Below are 19,492 nucleotides of genomic sequence, written 5' to 3' on the forward strand. Positions count from 1 at the left end.
TTACCCTGATGTGACTAATTAACCTACTAACCCAAACATTCTTGGTATGTGGGAAGAAGTCAGAGTACCTGGAGGAAATCCACATGGTCAAGGGGAGGATTATGAAAGTTCCCTGTCTCCCATCCACTTCCATCTTCTAATTCAGTAAAAATTAGAACATCAAAGACACTTCATTTCTTCTCCACAAATGCAATACTCTGATAATAACTGTATTCCACATTTAAACACGGCAGGATAATATTTCTGAGTCAGAGTGATGAGTGACTTGGAGAGGATCCTACAGATCTACCTGTCGTATTTTTGGTGATGGATATTGGAGAGGTTAGAAGTTATCAGGGCAGCCAAACTGAATGACTGCAGTGCAATTTATAGATAGCACAAACTGTGCTTCAGTGATGGAGGGAACATGGTGGTACTGTACTGTGCAAAAGTCTTAGGCAAATATATACACAGTAGCTAGGATGCCTAAGATTTCTGCACAGTACTGACCATTGGTCAACGTGGAGCAGAGGGCAAGTTTGTCAATCAGGTGGGAGCAAAGAATGTTGGGAATGGCGAGGTGGAGCATCGCGGGAGGTGTGTGGGACAGATGACAGAGAAGGAGTGCCAGGGGCAGGAAGTGACACAGGTGCAGACACACCTAGACCTGAGACACCAGGCAAGGTCATTTGATTCCAAACAATTGGTTTATTTATCATTACTGAATGTCTCTGTGGTGTTATCTCCATTCCCTCTCCCTTCCAATTTTCGCAAACATAATTTCTCTCTCCCTGCCCCCTTCCCACTCTCAGTTCATAATAGAGAGCCATATCAGAGTCAGGTTTATCATTATTCACGTATGTCATGAATTTTGATTTTTTTGCACAGCCGCTGTGCAATGCAATGCATAAAATTACTACATAACCATGCAGAAGTCTTAGGCAGCCTAGCTATATTATATACATACATGATATAGCTAGGGTGCCTAAGACTTTTGCATAGTACTGTAAATCAAGTGGACTGCTTTCTCCTGGATGGTATTCAATCTTTTATGAATTAAAACTGCACTATCCAGCGCACAGTTGATGTGGCTGGAAGATGAATGAAGGGCTTTGGGATGCCAAGTGCAGAGTCACTTTCTACAGGATACCTAGCCTCTGAATATACTTGGAACCACATATTTAAGTGGTTGGCCCTGTTGGTTTACTGGTCAATTCCCATGGCAATGTCTGGGACTGGGATATGTGCCACCCAGAAACTATAACCACCTTTCTTTAGGTGAGGTATGGCCCCATAAATGGAACGTTTTTCCCTCGATGTCTTTCATATTTACCAGATGCCACACATTATCAGTTGCTGCACCCTCAGGTGCAACATTCTCAGACTGGCTAGTCATTGAAGTGAAACCAAAAGGATAAAAAACTAAAAGTAGAATCACTGCCCTCATGGTACATTAACATTTCACAGCCACTGATAGATACTTCATTCCCCTCTCTTCAACAATAAATTGTATTAATCTCAATTGATGGAATATAAATCTTGTAATATAATTGATTTACATTTTCTTACAGTGAATTGAAATTGAAATTGAAAATGGTCAGTGGATGGAACAAGTCTGTCCCTTGTCACAGTAAAGCATCACTAGATGCCTTTCTGAGGACAAGTAAGACCTATAGGAGAATTATTTTCTTTTCTAATAAGAGGAAGAAGCCTGGCAGCAATACCATGAAGGCCTGGTTTAAGACAGCTGCAAAATGCAACATCTTAATGTGGTTCTGTCTCTAGAGTTCAACATTGAAATTGTTGATGAGCAGCTTGGTGCATTTGTCTGCATCTTGATGTTTACATTACTTGTAACGAATTCTACATTCTTAATTCCATTCCAATTCAATGCTTCCCAGCAACTCCTGGAATCACTCTTGGTCTATGCTCTTCATCACATGCACAGTTGTCCAGCACCATCAATGTTCCATCTACTAGAAACACAGGAACAGGAGAGACTATTTAGTACCTTGAATGTTTCAACATTCAAAGGTCCGCCATTCCGTCGTATTCTTGCTAGCATTGGTTATTAAAAGAGCATCAGTCCCAGATTAAAATTCATATCTGGCCTTGCTTGAACTGTGGCTTAAGAAAGTTCCAAATTAAGTCCAATGTCACACTTTGCCCTCTTAGCCCATATATGTTGGCTAACATTTCATTAAATGTGCTCTCCACTCGTCTGTTTAACACACATATCACTCTAACTTGTATGTCTATACCTGCAGTAGGAAAGGGCATATAACATTACAGTGAGGTAGAGAATTGGAAATGAATGTCAGCTACCGGAGGCAACCTTGGAGATAGCTATCAAGATGTAATACATCACTTTCTGAAGTAGGGAAATAAGGTATACCTTGGACACATAATAACCAAATTTTGTCTCATTCTAACACGTTGTATATAACCCATGTCTGATTAGAGTTAACAGGAAGAGTTAAGTAATCATATGAATAATGATAACAATAGAAGTCTTACCTTCACAGCTTAAATTATCATTAATATTACACACTAAAAGCCTTTACTCATCCTCTGAGACATTCAGACGATAGAGGCTCATCCTTGAGGGAAGTCACTCATTCTGAAGTGCACCATCACAGGACTCACACCTACCAAATGTTCAGATTTCAGTGCAACTCTTAAGTTAGAGGCTTGTTTTTTTTTCACCTAGTGCCCCACACCCTAGAAAGCACCAAGAGCTGATGGTGAAGACTAGCAGTGGAAGGACAATGCTCCGGGCTTTACTCACTGGGATAGATGCTGCAGGTTGGGGATTATCAACCATCAGGGTATTTCTGGAGCAAAACTGAGATGACATATGTAGGAAGATGCTTCATCCCACAGCAACAACTTGTAAAGTCATTAGGTTCTGTCTCCAATGTGAGTGGCATGAAGATGGCTATGTCTGGGAAAAGGTGGCTCTTTGAATGGAGCTTAAAAGAAGGGAAGCTAACACTTGCATGCAGGACTCTCATTGTGATTTTTCATGGTAACAACACCATCTTCAATGAACTACTTGATACCTGAATCTTGACAATCAGTATATCGCTGACCTTAGCAAACTACCTGCTAGCTCACTGTTGGCATGAAAACTTGGGAGAAACAAGAAAGGGAAAATCACGAGACGGCACATGGAAGTCTGGGCTCTGATCAAAGTGCTTCATCTTCTGCTGTCTCCATGCCCACGCATCCCAATGGCTGTAAGGATGTAGGTGTGCATTAGCTTGAAACTGCAGAAGATGTCAGCTAAGAGCACATCAGGAGTTAGGCCGTGGGAAGATCTGAGCATTTACGAGATGGCAGCACAAGCCACATAACAAGCATGGCTTGAACATGCCTAACAGTCCCAATCAGAATCCCACTTAAGTTTCATCTTTAGTGATATTACTGAGGCAGCTTCAAAGGAACTGGATAAGGACTTGAAAAGAAAATGCGGAGAAACAGAGTGTAATAGGACAGACTGGATCATTCTATATCTGTAATCTTTCTGTGATTCTGTACCTCTATGTCAAAAAATGAGCCATCCTAATCAATCATCCTATACTCACTTTGACCATCAAACAATGGAGGAACCGTCACAAACTCCCACAGACCCCAAATATCCTGTGATTTTAGTCTCTGAGGCCGACATATGAGCAGCCTTCAGAATGGGGAATCCATGAGAAGCATCCGGCTGGCCAAGTGCTAACGACCTGTGCTGATCAACTGGCTGGAATGTTCACTGAGATACTTATCTCTGGCATCAGTAGTCTGAGATACCCACCTGCTTCAAGCAGATTTCACTTATACAGGTGCCTATGAGGAACTTGGAAACCTGCCTCAATGGCTATCACCTACAGTGATGAAGTATGTTGAGAGGCTGGTGATAAAATATACCAATTCCTGCCTGAGAAGCGACTTGGATCCGCTCCAATTTGCCTGCCAGTGCAACAGGTCCACAGCAGATGCCACTTCATTGGCTTTCCACCCAACCCTGGAACATCTGGACCGCAAAGTTGCATACATCAGGATGATCTTTACCAACTACATCTTGGCATTCAACACTACCATCCCCTCTAAACTAGTCAATAAGCTTCAAGGTTTGTCCTCAATACCTCTTTGTGCAATTGGATCCTTGATTTCCTCACTTGTAGACCCCAGTCAGTTTGGATTGGCAAAAACATTAGCACAAGTCCTCCACAAGACTGTGTGCCTATTTCCTGCTTTACTCGCTATGTACATATGACTGTGAGGTTAAGCAAGGCTCCTATACCATTTTCAAGTTTGCTGATGACACCTCTATCGTAGGTTGAATCAAAAGTGGTGACAAATAAGCACAGAGATGGAAAATCTAACATGAGGGTGCCACAAAAACCTCTTACTCAATGTCAGCAAGACCAAAGAGCTGATTATTGACTTCAGGAGGAGGAAATCGGAGCTTCATGAGCCAGTCCTCATTGGAGGAGCCGAGGTGGAGAGGGTCAGCAAATTTAAATTCCTCAGTGTTATCATTTCAGAGTGCCTGCCTTAGGCCCAGCACATAAGTGCCACTACAAAGAAAGCATGACAGTGCCTCTAATTCCTTAAGAACTTGTGAAGATTCAGCATAGCATCTAAAACTTTGACAAACTTCTATAGATGTGTAGTGGAGAATATATTGACTGGTTGCATCACAGCCTGGTATGGAAACTACAATGCCCTTGAACAGAAAATCCTGCAAAAAGTAGTGGATACAGTCCAGTTCATCACAGGTAAAGCCCTCCCTAACATTGAATACATCTACATGAAATGCTGTCACAGGAAAGCAGCATCCATCATCAGGAACTCCACCACACAGGTCATATTCTGTTCTCACTGCTGCCATTAGGAAGAAAGTACAGGAGCCTCAGAACCCACACCACCAGGTTCAGGAAGAGTTACTACCCCTCTTGAACCAAAGGGGATAAATTGTCTCAATTTCACTTGCCCCATCATTTATCCCTCAACTTATGGACTCGCTTTCAAGGACTCTTTATCTCATGTTCTCGATATTTATTGATTACTTATCTATTTATATTATTTATTTCTTTTTCATATTTGCACAGTTTGTTGTCTTTTGCACACTGGGTGAATGCCCAAGTTGGTGTGGTCTTTCATTGATTCTATTATCGATTTATTAAGCAGGCGTGAAAGAACATGAATCGGAGGGCTGTATATGGTGACATACAAGTACCTTAATAATAAATTAACTTTGAACTATTCCTGCTGGTTAGGCTTCCTGAGGGCTGCACCTCCCTCAAGATCCCTTTGTTCCTGCATTTCTGTAATTGAATGAGGATAAATGTAGATTTCACAAAGATAAGTGCTTAAAAAAACAGACATTTTGGTAGGAGCAACAGAAAAGAAAGCCTATTACTACTTCTTATTACTATTCCTGAAAAGGTTACCAAAGGAAGGTGCCAATATAATTACAAATACCAATATAATTCCGGAGCAGAGTAATGATGGTGCTAAACAGCGACTCCTTTGTTTGCATCTTCAGAAACAGCTCTACTTCTATCTTTAATATCTCTAGTTTTCCCTTTCAGGGTTCTTTTGAAGACCCTTACCTGAGATACACACTGATCGGTTCTTTGCGGGAATGGGACCCACTCTTGGGGTTTCATAACTGGCCGTTGTTGCTTGGCACGCCAAGGGCTCAGTCCAAGAGTCCAGCTCAGATTTGGAAGCCTAGGATCTCGGGGCTCTGGAGATGGGTGGATCGAGGGTTAGTGTCATGGCAGGAGACCCGTGTGTCATCGGGGGGGGGTCGAAATATCTACAGCTGTGTGCCCGGAGATCCGAGCTCTTTGAGATCTTTGCACACAGAGCTCGAGAAAAGCGACATTTAACATCGTAAACCAGTGAGTTGTTTGTTATGTCTCCCCGCTCGCTGGGAAAACAGAGACACCACTTTTTCCCTTATTAGGGAGAGAGAGAGCCTGTGGTATGTCGTATACCGGGTGAAACGTGAAGTCTTTGGGGTAACTGCAAGTCTGTGTCTTTGCTATTGCTTTGCTCGTGCTTGAGTGCTCAGTGGCGGGTGCCGATGCTTTTTTTTTGCCGGTGGGGGGAGGGGGGATTGTCGCTTGCTGCTGCTTACGAGCGGGAGGGAGTGGACTTTGAGGTTCTAACATTTAACAGTTGTTCATTCTTAGGGGCACTCCCTTGTTTTCGTGGACGTTTACAAAGAAAAAAGCGTTTCAGGATGTATATTGTATACATTTCTGACATTAAATTGGACCTTTGAACAAAGAAAGTTTTTCACATAATCAAGAAGGTGTAACTCCAAGTCAGATGGAAGAATAATGTGATCTCAGAGAGCCAACACACCAATCTTGAAATGCTGCACTACAGGTTAAGACCATAACTATTTGGCACATTGACTCTGCTCCGCTATTTCATCATGGCTGATACGAATTTCCTCTCTCTCCCAGCCTCCTGCCTTCTCCCAAATCCTTTCATGCCCTGACCAATCAAGAACCAGCCTCTGCCTTAAATATACATAATGACTTGGCCTCCACTGCTGTCTGTGGCAAAAAATTCCACAGATTCACCACTCTCTGACTAAAGAAGTTCCTCCTCATCTCCATTGTAAAAGGATGACCCTCTATTCTGAGGCTGTGTCCTCTGGATTTAGACACTTCAACTATGGGAAACATCCTCTCCACATCCACCCTATCAAAGCCTCTCATCATTCGATAGGTTTCAATGAGGTTACCCCTCATTCTTCTGAATTTCAGTGAATAGAGGCCCAAAGCCATCAAACTCTCTTAATGTTACAAGCCATTCAATCCTGGAATCATTTTCGTGAATTTCCTTTGAACCCTCTCCAGTTTCAGCACATCCTTTCTAAGATAAGGGACCCAAAACTGCTCACAATATTCTAAGTGAGGCCTCACCAGTCATTTATAAAGTCTCAACATTATATCCTTGCTTTTATATTCTAGTCCTCCTGAAATGAATGGTAACATCACATTTGCCTTCCTCAACACAGACTCAACCTGCAAATTAATGTCCAGGGAACCATGCACAAGGACTCCCAAGACCCTTTTCATGCTCTTCTTTTGTATTTTCTCTCTATTTAGAAAATAATCAACATTTTCATTTCTTCTACCAAGGTGCATGGCCATACACTTCCTGACACTGTGTTCCACCTGCCACTTTTTTGCCCAAATCCTATCCAAATCCTTCTGCAGTCTCTCTACTTCCTCAAAACTACCTGCCCCTCCACTTATCTTCATACCATCTGTAAACATTGCAACAAAGCCATCAGTTCCATACAAATTATTGACATACAACATAAAAAAATTGGTCCCAATACAGACCTCCGTGGAAAACCACTAATCACTGGCAGCCAACTAGAAATATCTCCCTTTATTCCCCACTTTTTGCCTCCTACCAATCAGCCACTGCTTTATCCATGCTGAATCTTTCCTGTAAAACCATGGGCTCAAAGCTTGTTAAGCAGCCTCATGTGTGGCACCTTGTCAAAAGCCTTCTGAAAATCCAAGTACACAACGTCAACCAATTCTCCTGTGCTTATCTTGTTAACAAGGACAGCTAGAAAAAAGCAAAGCTCCAAGGTTTATTTCTACAGCAACAAAGATTCAAAGATTCAAAGTACATTTATTATCAAATACATATAGCATACAACCCTGAGATTCATCTCCCCATAGACAGCCATGAAACAAAGAAATACAATGGACCCCATTCAAAGAAAACATCAAACACTCAATGCGCTCAAAAAAGCACAAATCACACAAACAGCAAAAAACACAGAATATAAAACATCAAACAACAAAGTTATTGAAACAATCTAGAAATGTTCAGTGTAGTTCAGTTCAGTTCAGTTCAATTTAGCACTCTGTCATCCATTGACTGCAGGCCATAGAGTCAGTCTGCCCTGATCAAAATTGTCCAAAATAGCAATAAAAAAAGGAATACCCAGAAACCAGAAACACATCATAACATGAATTACAGAGTTCAATCCACAAACCATGTCATTTAAACCTTGCTTAAGACCCAAGACTCTGGCAGCAGCAAACAAGAGGGAGAGAAAGACCAGTCAAATGCAGACACCTTCCTTCAGGAGAAGCAAGAAAGAGCGAGAGATAGACTGTCAAACGTAGGTACCTTCCTCTGGCAGCAGCCAACAAGAGGGAGAAAGAGTCCGGTCAAATGCAGGCAGACAGCGCTGAACACCCACTTGCCTTCCACTCTTGTCCTTGTTGATTTCAATCTTGCTCAATTCTTTAATCAGCGATACCAACAAGAAATGAAGTCTATCTCCAGGCCATACACTCCTCTTGAAACCTCATTGAACACCCTTGCAGACAGCAAAGCACCAGTTCATTCATTCGGCCTGAAAACACGCCATCAAATTCTAAATCACAGGTTCCAATAGTAGCAGAGTTCATATTTGAAAGAAGAAGAAGAAATAGGTTCATGAGTTGTCTGAAGGACGTCACCTTTGGTCACGTTGTTCACTGTCACCATCTTCTTCATTAAACAGAATTGACAAATAGAGATGCTATATTAAACTTATATCTGTCTATAGTTAGAGCACACTTAGAGCAATGTAGTTCTAGATGCCCTATTATGGAAAGGATACAGAGGCACTGGCAAGTGGTTAGAGAAGGTTTACTAGAATGATACCAGAAATGTAAACGTAGGCACCTCAGGAAAGGAAGAACAGATTAGGTCTCTCTTCCCTTGAGAAAAGAATGACTGGGTCTGATCTAACCTAGGATTTTAAGGTAATGAAAACTTTTGATTGAGTGAAGTGGATACACACATAACTCTGCTATAGACGGGCCCAAGCTCAGCTGTAAAGGGAGGAGGATTCAGCATGGACTACAAACCCCATCCCGTTAATTCCACAACGACAGAAATGCCAACAGAATCTCCAAAGACCTCGTCATTGGGAGAGGAAGGATTTTCACCTAGAAGACGTATGAAATCATGTGGTGAAAGTAGAAGACGCAGAGTCAACCAACCTTTAGCCCAGAACAGAGGACTCTGGTGAACTGCTGTCGAAGTCAATGCCCCAGCAGTGCTGAAGAAGAAGATGAAGTAGATACACAGAGAGTTTGGCTGCTGTTAGAAGAGCATAATCAGAGATAAGTACATAACATCCAATAGTAAATTCAGAATAAAAAACTGTACCCTGGAGTGGTGAGAATGTGGAACTTGCTCCCATGGGGAATGGTTGAGATAAATAGTATACATGCATTTGAGAGGAGGCTAGAGAGCTCTATGAAGGGACATGAATAGAGAGTTATGTTGATAGGATTTAGATAAATAAACATTATTATCTAAACTGGGGAGAAGGTTCAAACATCAGAGGTGCAGACAGACTTAGGAGTCGTCACGCAAGACTCCCAGAAGATTAATTCACAGGTTGAGTCCGTGGTAATATCTCAGAAAAGATGTGTTGTCATTGGAGACAGTCCAGAGGAGGTTAACGAGGATGATTCTGGGAATGAAGGGGTTAGCATATGAGGAACGTTTGGCAGCTTTAGGCTTGTACTCACTGGAATTTAGAAGAATGCAGGGAGATCTCATTGAAACCTACCTAATGTTGAAAGGACTAGATAGGGTGGATGTGGAGAGGATGTTTCCTATGGTGGGGGTATCCAGAACTAGAGGGCACAGCCTCAAAACTGAGGGGTGACCTTTTAGAATGGAGTTAAGGGGGAATTTTTTTACCTAGAGAATAGGGAATCTGTGAAATGCTCTGCCACAGACTGCTGTAGAGGCCAAGTCCGTGGGTATACTTAAGGCGGAAATTGATCATTTCCTGATCAAAGGATATGGCGAGAAGGCAGGAGTATGGAGTTGAGTGGGATTCAGGATCAGCCATGATATTCATAAAATCAACACAATTTCAAGACTTTGTTTCGTCTCGTTTCCAAAGGTAAAAATCAACCTTCGTAATTCTCTGAAAAAAAAGAATTTCCCATGATCGAGAAGACAGCTATGAAACTGCAGTTTTCATTGCCAGATTACTTTCACTGCTCCATTCATCATCTTCACTTCTCTCCCTCTACTCAGTCCCTGAATCACGCTTGCTTACTTGCTTCCACTTTGGTTTTGAGAGTTCTAGGTTGGCTGATGAGATCATTGTGGAACAGATGGTACGCAAGAACAGAAAGGCAGATCACTTGGGGAGAACTGTATTCCTCTGCCATATTTTTGTGAGCTCCCAACACATGGAGTTAAGATTTCAGAGCCATCTTGAAAGTTTCTTCTCAACTTTGAGCAACATGGACAATGGCAAGTCAGTAGAGGACCTTTCTGTTATAGATGTTAAGTTTAAGGCCGGTCCACAGTGACCTGAAAGTTAGCCGCCAAATACATGGATATGTTAGCATCATCTGCATTGATCAACTTAATGAATTAAGTTCATTCATTAAACTGAATCTGGGAGAAAATGTAATTGAAAGGTCTTCCATTTGTAAATTAATATTCCAGTATGAAGCTTGTTAGAAGTGAGGTACAGCTTTATATAAAGAAGATCAAGGAGAGTGTTGAGGCTATGGCCCAGCTTTGTTTGACACCAATTTGCATGGAGATTTTGAACCCCCTGGTTAAGACGGGAAAAATTCATGGAAGAAAAAGTTGCATTCGACAGCACATGATGTTCATGAGTTACATCAAGGGATGGACAGGCAGAAGTTTTGAAGGACTTATTAGAACTTCTCAGATTAAAGACAAATGGAAGACCACCTATTCTTAAACACAAAAAATGAAGTTGTGATGCTTCTTTCCCCTTAGTTCTAGAACATCAGTAGAATCCTTTAGGTCTTGCTGGTATATGGCCTTTCCACTTTGTGTTGGACAGAGGTGTTGGGAAGGATGGAGTGGACAATTTGCTGTCGTATTGAGTGAAAGGTGCTCACATCAGTGATCTATGTCCCTTTGCTGTGCTTAATATGTTCTCCTCTGTCTTGGCTATCAGTGGGATGATCCTTCACTGCTTGGGCCTTAACTGACCTAAGGACAACAGTGAAGGTTCTGCTGAGTAGGGATACCATCTTTTCCTGGGGCTTTGCTGGTGCATGTAATTTTAATTTTGTGTTGGGTGTAAAACAGGTCATGGCAATCACTGAGTTGCTGGATTTCCTGCACTCCTTCCACCAACCGTCTATTCAGGTCATGGATTTTCTGTTGAACCTCTGACTGATGTGAGCTGCTTCTTTTTCCTTGAGAAGTGGTGGACTTTTCAGTCCAAGGAGACCTTGTGTTTGCGCTTAATTAGCTCCAGGTCATTCTATTCAAACCTGCCGTTATGTTTTCTGGCAACTACTCAGGGGTTCTAATTATGATGGACTTCAGAGCGGTCTAGATGCTGTGAAAACCCTGAGGCACTTGCTGGGTAAAGGTTGTCAACACCACCAAATTCTCACCATTGTTCCACTGGGGTGAGTTCCAGGAAGTTCAAGATAATACTGCTTCCTAAATAATTTTGAAAGCTGCTGTCATTTGCCTTTAATAAGCAATTAACATTTAAAATTTTTGAATGCCACCCCCAAGAGGCTTTCCCAATTGCAGCTTGTATCAGGTTTCTGAGGCAACAGGTTCCGCAGATTTGAAGCTCCTGTCCTTACCCCAACACACCCACTCACAGGGATTAAAGTTCTCCATAATATGTTTACCACAGTTGCATTAAACCTAGTTTGTAAAACCCTGTATATGCTTATCTGGAATTTGAACCTTTGTCATCCAAATGATCTTTGACTCTTTTCCTTACAATCATCACTCTGTTACTGTACTACTAGCCACCTGTACAATCTGGTTTCGTAATAAGAAACCGAAAATATTTTATAAACATTAATGGTAAGGTAAATTCATATACTTTCAAACAAATTACATCATGTAGGCACTTTGTTTTGTTATCACACATATGACTGAATATCAAATGAAAACTGCTTCCATTTCTTAATTTAAATCATTATTTATATTGAATGATTATAAATCTAAGCAGCAAATGTGTTCCTTAGAGAGTTTCTATTTTGATCAAATGAGTTTTAAATTCCAGCATTAGAGTAAATACTGTATGATCCTTCAGTCCTGGAGATATTTAAATTAATCTTTCATTGTCTGCAAAGTGTTGTGTTGTATACTTTATAATCCAGTTAACACGGGACCTCTTCATGTTCCACCTGGTTCTGAAGTTCTTCATTTTAATTCATTGACCTGCCTGTTTTCTCATTGTGTGGGGGATGGTTTGCAGCTGTTTTCTTGTTCTGCAGATGGTGGTGGAGGCTCCACTTTCTGAAAGATGCAAGTGCAGTGATGAAAATCCCTGGGATGGCGGTGCACAGCAGGCCTTCACTGTTATCACAGCCATCTGCCACACAATTAGGGGAGGGTGGACATTATGTTCTTACATGTTTAAAACCAAACAGATGAGATCCAGGAGCAGATTTTAGCAGCAGCAGCCTACAATGCAGACCTGTTTTTTAAAAAAAAAAGTAGCGCCAATTAACAACAAAAATAAACGCTGGTGGGACTATAGGTGTCAAGCAGAATCTGTTGGGGGAAAAGAATTGTTTCTTTCAGGCTGAGACCCTGCATCAGGACATCTGATTCAAAATGTACATAGGAATTGTGCAAGTTCTACAAGAATGGGTATTTTATTAAAGTTCTGATTACTGCGTATTTAAGTCCGAGACTCAATATGCTTGAATTTGGAATTTACTCTTCCCTCTTTTGGCACAGTGAAATGCAGGCATTGGAAATATATGAAGTAAATCTTCAATTTGCTGTTCGGGGAAAAAAACGGTAAATAAAAGTTAGTAACGAGATTCTGTGCAAACGTCAATTGGCCAGGCAGGTACTAGTTGAAAAGAAATAAATACACACTTCAATGTCTAGCATTGACATCTGTCACCCACTTAGGCGGCTCCTTAGCACTGATGTTAACAGTGTGTGTTTTTACAACAGATGACAATGCACTGTGTTCACTGATGACTTATAAGGATCCACAACAGCTGCTGTCAGGTATGTGCAACTGTGGGTCCAAATATGCCTGTGACATCTTGATGGATGTAGTCTAAAATAAGTATCATGATTGCCACTATATAAATTATGGCTTGGTCGGCGTGAAAAAAATTACAAGTTGTCACTATCTGTCAAGGTAAAACTCTTCCTGACCAATACCTTCGCCATGATTATTCTGAAGACCGGTGCTCCACCAAGTTGCATCATCTGCTCCTGCTCTACCCCCTGTTCACTCAAGGATGCATGGTCAGGTTCTGCTCCAACTTCAGCTACAGGTATACAGATGATGCCACTGTAGAGGGCCACAGCTCAAATAACCATGAGTCAGAGTACAGGAAGGAGATAGAGAGCTTAATGACATGGTGTCATGACAACAATCTTTCCCTCAATGTCAGCTAAACAAAAATGCTGGTTATTGACTTCAGGAAAGTGGACAGCACACATGATCCTGTCTATATTAAGAGAGGGTTGAGAGCTTCAAGTTCATTGGTATAACACCACCAATAGCCGTTCGTGGTCCGTCTACATCAATGTCATTGCCATGACAGCTCACCAATGTCTCTCCTTCCGCAGGAGGCTAAAGACATTTGGCCTAACCCGTTGACTGTTACAAATTTTTATCAATGTACCATAGGAATAATTCTGTCTGGATACATAGTGACTTGGTATGGCAACTGTTCCTCATGTGATCAGAGGAAAATGCAGAGTTGTGGACACAGCTCAGTACATCACAGGAACCAGCCTCCACTCTATGGATTCTGTCTATACTTCTCACTGCCTCAGTAAAGTCACCAGCGTAATCAAAGATCCCACACTTACCCTAGACATTCTCTTTGCTCACGCTCACATCAGGCAGAAGACACAAAAGCCTGAAACTATGGACTACCAATCTCAAGGACAGCTTCTATTCCACTGTTATCAGACTCTTGAATGGACCACGTATAATAAGATGAACTTTTGGCCTCACAGTCTACCTCATTATGATCTTGCACTTAATTATTACTTGTACTACACTACACCTCAGTAACTTTTACACTTTATTCTGCATTGTAGTTTACCTTATTCTGGCTCAATTCACTATATAATGACTTGTCTTGTACGAACTGTATGTAAGACAAACTTTTCACTGTATGCATGTGACAATAATAAACCAATATCAGTACAAAAAATCTTCTGGCTCTCCCACAGATTTTTATTTCACCTGTTCCTGTAGTACTTGTTGCCACTGTCATGGGATCCTTGGAGATCCTACTCCTTCCCATCTGTATCCTCCATCACCTAGTGACTACAGCAGACGTGTGCACACCGATGTGCTATATCATACCCACATCTCCTCCTTTCTGTCCACCAACTTCACTGCCGCTTAAAATACGAGTGCTTTCTAAGTTTAGAGAAACGCCCTCCCCTCTGTGAGATTACAGATGCTACATCAGATGGCAGTAATGTAACCTTATCAAAATGCAGACATTTCACCTATTAATTCCATGGAACATTAGTCAGCAGAATAGTTCCTCTAATGCTATAGAATCCAGTAGAATCAGTCCTGATGAAGGTCTCAGCCTGAAATATCGACTATACTCTTTTCCATAGATGCTGCCTGGCCTGCTGAGTTCCTCCAGCATTTTGTGCGTGTTGCTTGGTTTTCCAACATCTATTCTCTTTGCTTTTTCACTCAATCATGCTGTATTGCAAAAAAATGCCTACTAACACAATCTTATCGATTTGTATAGAAACTGAGATTGACCAGAAATCCTTCAGTAATTGTATTTTTCCGTGTCTCCTTCGTTGAATCACAGAATCCAGGGAGAGTTTGCATCACACTCGTGGATGTGGATTCACAACGGAATAAAAATAAGCAAGTTCAGATAGAAATGGCAGAGATGAGCCCAGTTTCATCCATTTTATTTTCACCCATTTGGTTGTCTGTGAAAATTTGGGCACCAGGCTCCCCATGAACATGCGGCGTGCTGGACAGGTTTACAGGTGCCGCCCATCCATCCACACTCTAGGCCAAGAGCAATGGCACTTTTTGCTAGACAAGTGCCGCAGTCCCAGCCCAATCAGTGAGCGGTGTCCCAAGGGTACCATTGCATTTAGGTAGGATTGTGACTGAGAGTTGTTCAGACAAAATACTGTGAGTGGTAGTTTCGCACGATTGGCTCTTCAGCCGCAACATGGCACAGAATGTCCGAACCTGCAGTTCCTCTCGTACTGAGCAGGGTTATTGTTGTAACAACACATCATCAGCAGGGAAAAACCTACCTGTCTCATAACGGTCTAGACCAAGATCACGTTCCCTATCAGTGGTCGGACAATCCATCATCTGGCGAATTCTGCTTCACAATGCTAAGAAGAGCCGATCTTGAAGGATCAAAAAGCAGTGTAGCTATGAGCTCTTGGCCACCACAAGCCAGTTATCACTGTGGTAACTAAAGGTAAAAAAGAACATGAACCTTTCTAGATATAGTAAATCACCATTCTTGTGCCCTAAATCCACCCATAGTATCACACTGTTTTAACTAAATTAATCATCTTTTCTCTATTCATTACAAAATTCATTTCATTAGTTTCATTTCTCAGCACGTATAAACAACAGGTTAAGAAGCTGCAATCTTTCTGACTCTTTGCCAGTTCTGAGCTATAAATAGACTATAAAGAATTTTTTTTTAGTGATGCTTTGCCTGTAAGAACAGCAATATTAGAGCTGAGAGTTAAACCCAAGGCAACTGTTAAAGTCCTCCCTTACATGAATTCCTAACATACAAATTAGATGCTATGAGTTTTGACAGGCCTATGATCAAAATAAATAAGAAATTAAAATATGCAACACGAAATAAAATTCTGAAATCTGTTAAGTTTTGCTTTATCATGTTTTTACTCAATTAGTAAAAAAAATTAATGATACATCATTCATTTTGTACATTCTTCTTACTCTTGGGTAAGATGATGTTAAAAATAAATAAAAGGACAACTTACATTGCTGTAATTACAATTTGAAATCTTGTTACCTGCATGCAAGCAGTGAACGAATGAAGGACCAATGATTAAATTGATCCATTTTACCCAGGAGAAGAGGTATTGGAAATAACTTGATACGTTAGAGATAACTTATTTGTAAGATCCAACCAAACCTTGCAGCCTCTGGTGAATGATATCTGTTATCTGTCAAGTAGGGTGCCGTGCACAATCCTGATTTGATGGTGACAGATGTGAAAGCACGGAAGAACATCTGGTGAAACTTCTGAAATGCCTGTTTCACTGCCGCTGCTACTGTGTGATCCAGAATCTCTGGAGGGGAAGGCCCCGAGTCCTTGGCTTTGCTTGTTGCTCGGCGGCTGGAGCTGGGTCGAAGCGCTCGGCAGAGATGGTGCTCGGTGCTTGGTGTCAGAGGGCTGGTCAGAGGCTCGAAGTTTTCGGACGGACTCAGAGTCAGCTGTGGTCGGGTGCTTCCAATGCATAGGCAAGTTTGCGGTGCTTCCATCTGCGTGAGATGATGGGGCTATCGGAACTTGAGACTTTTTTTCACCATGCCCATGGTCTGCTCTTTATCAAATTACGGTATTGCTTTGCACTGTTGTAACTATATGTTATAATTATGTGGTTTTGTTAGTTTTTAGTCTTGGTTTGTCTTGTGTTTCTGTGATATCTTTCTGGAGGAACATTGTATCATTTTTTAATGCATGCATTTCTAAATGACAATAAACGAGGACTTAGTGTCCTCATAATCTAATCTAATCAAGGCAATAACAGAATGCAGAAATGAATGAAATAAACATAATTCAATAATTTTATATTTTCTAGGGTAATAGAATAAAAGGTATAGTTTCAGAATTATGAAAAACAAATGTAGGTAGATATTATGAAGCTTTCTTCATAATTAAATTAGAACAATAGCATCTGGAAAGAAAGTAAGATTTATCTTGAATAGTTTTTCAAACTTCACATTATCTAATGTGAGGAACACAAAATGGTACCTGGGTGTGATAACATAGAGTCACAAGAATCCATAAATCTATGCTAGATTTGGGATCAGAAATTTGAAGGGATGTAATGAAGATACAAAAGAGGGGTTAAATTCAACATAACACAAAGAATCACACTTTCACTTTATTAACTATAATTTCCACACTTTGCAAACTATTCAATTGTATATAACAACCCAACATCGAACTAGATGATATGACAAGCATAGTTTATCTATATTTACAATGTTATATTATATCTGAGTACATGATTGAGTACAGTATGGCCCACCATGCAGGGTCCTTGACATCCATCAAGTCACATTACAAGAACATTCAAGTTTGGTGGATCTCAGAATCTGCCATCAGTTCAACTTTGGTTGGTAAAAATGCCTCAGAAGCAACAATGCAAACTTTATAGATTGGCCAACAAAAATTTATGTTAGATTTTGGCTGGTAACAGAGTTGAGTACTTGGCTGAAAATAAAGAGGCAGGTAATAAAGAAATCAAGATATCATCAATATAAGTTGATAGTCAATTAACAGCCAATATAAAGTTTTCTTCCGTAAGCAAATTATTAACAAAGGTTGTCAAGTGAGTATCGGGACAATTAGAGAGCAAATTGGACATTTATTGGTGGTAGTAGATATTATGGTTAAAGTACCAAGTAAATACTACAATTTATAATGGCATTTACCAAGGAGGAGGACTTTATTAAACTCAGGACTAAGTTAGAATACTGCTGAGCTAACAAAGTATATATGGAACAGGTACTGGCAATACTTGAAGTGAAAAATTCGTCTAACCTGATGAAATGCCTCACAAGTCACTGAGGGAACTAACAAATGTGTAGGTGCAGGTCATAGAAGATACAATGATAATACCAATAGATTAGTGGATGCTTATGTCATATTCTAGTTCAAAACAGGTGGTAATCTGGGAATTACGCGTTTGACACTGTTGTGACTGTGAATGAAGTCACGGGAGAGATACTGAAGTTGATGATATAGAAGTCTTTATTCATCACATCAAGCAGACATCATTCTGGAAACACCTTTGAGAGAGGTTCACAAACCCAAAGGTATATCACATTTTTATACACTTAAGATCAAAGGTAACAGTAGCTGATACAATACAATCTCAATAGTTAAACTGACATAGTTTCCTTCAATATTTTGGGTTGACAATGCCTCCCTTAGATTACATATCTACCGTGACAGTTACCTCTGAATGTTCAAACACCTTTGTCACAGAGTAATTCACACAAATAGTCTAAAAACTTCCGGGATAGAAATCCCAGACACCAAAAATTAATGTTGCCAGGGACGTCTCTGAGCAAACAAATATCAGAAGTACACAAAAACTATTGATTGACTATATCTGTGACCACTTTTGATATACTAAGTGCCAACATTAGTCTAGTCTGCCAGCTTGAACTCAGTCGCAATGGAGCAAGTAACTTAGCCCATGTTACCTGGTTTGAAGCAGGCCAATTAATACAACTCCATTGACATAATGTTTGGCTATTGCATATGCAATCTCTTAGGCTGTGGAGAAGCCTGTGCTTTTAACTTCAATTTACTGCTTGCAATTTGCAAAAATTACTGAAGGTTAATTGCAATCTTCCAGAACATTTACATTTACAATAAGAACTGAAGGCTGGTTCTAGTTTGAATTAATATCTGCTGTATTCACACAAGTCCAGAATAGTCCCTAACATACCCTCCTTTTGGCTCCTAGACAAGAATCTGTCCCAGGAAGACCAAACTTTAAAGAGGATCTGATTAAACAGGACAGTGAAAATGCTCTTCACTTCAGATCCCTTCCCCAATTACTAACCTATCATATCGCTATGTGTACCAACATCTACACTATCTATCATCCTTAATCAGCTATCTACAAGACCGCGCAGAGATGATAATGGAATATTCCAGAAATTTGATCACATCCTCTTCGCCCCTTTAATCTCTGATAGCTAAAACTATGAGTAGTGGCCGTCAGTAGTTACTCTGTGGGCAGGGTTTCAGCAAGGTAATTTTGTTTCAGGTTCACAGGCAACAGTTCACATTCCATGCCATGACTGAAGATTATTAAAATGATCTTGACAACCTGTCTTTTGGTCGATCTACAGGAGGGTTGGGGTGGTCCCTATTTGAAAAGCTGCAAGGACCGCACCCTGATGGAACCCCCTCCTGGACTGCCCTTTCGATTGCAGGCTCAACCACAGAAAGGACCCAGCTTATTCGTGTTCACTCCCCATCAGCTCGGGTAGCTGCCTTCCAAAGCTGTGTGTGACTTCTTCTCTCCTTCTCATCCGCCTTGCCATTAAGGTTGAGGAACTTGATGCATCTGCCTCAACTCAGATCCCTTCCCATCTATTTTTTCCAAACTCTTTCTATTCTGATCAATACAACTAATTATCTACCTCCAAGAACCAACCTCCATGACAAAGTATAGTTACCGTTATACTTTAAACTTTATCAATAGTTCACTGACATGCTGTCTC

Source organism: Mobula hypostoma, chromosome 1 (genome assembly GCF_963921235.1).
Source record: "Mobula hypostoma chromosome 1, sMobHyp1.1, whole genome shotgun sequence".
Classification (NCBI taxonomy): domain Eukaryota; kingdom Metazoa; phylum Chordata; class Chondrichthyes; order Myliobatiformes; family Myliobatidae; genus Mobula; species Mobula hypostoma.